Below are 2,500 nucleotides of genomic sequence, written 5' to 3'. Positions count from 1 at the left end.
TCACAGTGGACCTGTCAGTTCTGCACCTATGCAAACGCCTTGGCGTCCTCGGTGTGTGAGATGTGTAACCTCCCATGCAAAGACTCTCCATCGCCGTCTCTCCCGCACGCCAACGATCCCCTCAGACGCCCGCCAGGCCGCAGCCCAGACCGGACCTGGTCCTGGACCTGGACCTGGAGCACAAGAGGCAGAAGCTGATGAAGGAGGACGGCCTCCAGCTCATCCAACAGATCAGAGTAGGGCGGGGGGCGGGGCCACCTTCAGTTAAAGGAGATGTTCCATAGCTTCCTGTTTGAGCCTGAGTCTGACAGCCAACCCGTCTCCACGTCACACAGCTGATGTACGTTTGAATATGTTCCCTTAGGATGCAGAGAGGCGTGGCTTCAGCCCGGAGGAGGTCTACGCCGCGCTCTGCGTCTGCGGGGGAAGTAACATCAACCCCTGTGAGTGGCTGACATCAGAGCTGCCTCACCTGCTGGACGAGATCTGCGCCATGGCGGCCTCCGTCCAGCCGGGGGCGGAGCTGAGCGAGGAGGTGTCGGAGCAGGGCGACCTCCGCGTCACGGGCGAGGGCGTGAAGCTGTCCAGAGCCGAGGCCAAGCTGGCGTGGCTGTCTGCGGGGGGCGACACTGAGCGAGCAGTGAGACAGCTGCTGAGAGACAGACAGGTCAAGGTGAGGAGGGTGCGGTCGGTGGTTTTACTGTGACTCCTTACTTTGACTTGTGAGTGTGTGAGCCGATGATTGGCTCTGAGTGACGTCTCCTCCTCCCCCACCTCCTCCTCCTCCTCCTCCTCCCCCACCTCCTCCTCCCCCACCTCCTCCTCCTCCCCCACGCCTCCTCCTCCCCCACCTCCTCCCCCACCTCCTCCTCCTCCTCCTCCTCCCCACCTCCTCCTCCCCTCCCTCCTCCTCCTCCTCCCCCACCTCCTCCTCCTCCCCCACCTCCTCCTCCCCCTCCCTCCTTCTCCTCCTCCTCCTCACCTCCTCCCCCACCTCCTCCTCCTCCTCCTCCCGCTCCCTCCTCCTCCTCCTCCTCCTCCCCCACTCCTCCTCCTCCCCCTCCCCCCTCCCTCCTCCCCCACCTCCTCCACTTCCCCCACCTCCCTCCTCCCCCACTTCCTCCTCCTCCCCCACCTCCACCTCCTCCTCCTCCTCCTCTTCCCCCACCTCCTCCTCCCCACCTCCTCCCCCTCCCTCCTCCTCCTCCTCCCTCACCTCCTCCCCCTCCCTCCTCCTCCTCCTCCTGCTCCCTTCTCCTCCCCTCCCTCCTCCTCCTCCCCCACCTCCTCCTTCTCCCCCTCCCCCCCTCCCTCCTCCTCCCCCTCCCCCCCTCCCTCCTCCCCCACTTCCTCCTCCTCCTCCTCCTCCCCCACCTCCTCCTCCTCCTCCGCTCCCTCCTCCTCCTCCTCCCCCACCTCCTCCTCCTCCCCCTTCCCCCCCTCCCTCCTCCTCCCCTCCTCCTCCTCCCCACCCCCTCCTCCCCCACCTCCTCCTCCTCCTCCTCCTCCCCACCTCCTCCTCCCGCTCCCTCCTCCTCCTCCTCCCCCACCTCCTCCTCCTCCCCCTTCCCCCACCTCCTCCTCCTCCCCCTTCCCCCCCTCCCTCCTCCTCCCCCTCCTCCTCCTCCTCCTCCTCCTCCTCCTCCTCCTCCTCCTCCTACTCCCCCTCCTCCTCCTCCTCCTCCCCTCCTCCCCCACCTCCTCCTCCTCCTCCTCCTCCACAGATGAGGGAGCTTCACTCCCTGGGCTTCCTGGAGGTGTCCCGGTGTGAGGAGGCGCTGCGTCAGAGCGGGGGCCAGGTGAAGGGGGCTCTGTCTCTGCTGCAGCGCCCTCTGCTGGAGCCGTTCCACCAGCACATCTGGAGCGAGCAGCCTGAGCCGCCCATCGACCCCAAACACCCGGACAAACAGGTGTGTGTGCGTGTGTGTGTGTGTGTGTGTGTGTGTGTGTGTGTGTGTGTGTGTGTGTGTGTGGCACTGACCTGCTCGTCTCCATCAGAGGATGTGCCGGCGGCTGCTTGCTCTGTACGACCTGCCCAGCTGGGGGCGCTGTGAGCTGGTCCTGTCTCTGCTGCAGGAAGCAGACATCACGTGTTCCCTGGAGGACGTGGTGCACGCCGTCAAAGAGTCCCACGACAGAGACTTCATCAGGCGCCTCCTCAACAACGAGTGTCCCATCTGTTTATGCATCTTCCCCCGCAGCAAGGTACACAACAGCGCCCCCTCAGGCTGGACCAGGCCGCTACAGCTGACCTGCAGCTGAGATCAATACTGAATCCTTCTGTGAGAAATTGATTGGTGTTTGATGCGGTCTTGGTTTACGAGCCTCTTCCTCCTCCTCTTCCTCCTCTTCCTCCTCCTCCTCAGATGCAGTCCCTGACTTCCTGTGGCACGCTGTGCTCCGTGTGTCATGAGTGTTTTGGTAAACACTTCACCATCGCGGTGAGGGACAAACACATCAGAGACATGGTCTGTCCCGTGTGCGCCGGCCCCGACATCAA

The 2,500-nt window shown here is 64.4% G+C and overlaps 1 pseudogene; it reads left to right on the top strand.

Moving 5' to 3' along the window:
- The window catches only part of LOC143010778 (E3 ubiquitin-protein ligase RNF31-like), an 8,563-nt pseudogene extending 6,068 nt beyond the window's left edge, over positions 1-2,495 (top strand).
- The last annotated feature ends 5 nt before the right edge of the window (positions 2,496-2,500 follow it).

Source organism: Genypterus blacodes, unplaced genomic scaffold, assembly GCF_046128005.1.
Source record: "Genypterus blacodes isolate CSIRO-AG114 ecotype Tasmania unplaced genomic scaffold, CSIRO-AGI_Gbla_v1 ptg000130l_1, whole genome shotgun sequence".
Classification (NCBI taxonomy): domain Eukaryota; kingdom Metazoa; phylum Chordata; class Actinopteri; order Ophidiiformes; family Ophidiidae; genus Genypterus; species Genypterus blacodes.
Note: the sequence above shows the minus strand (reverse complement) of the source record. Positions and strands in the feature narration are given on the sequence as shown.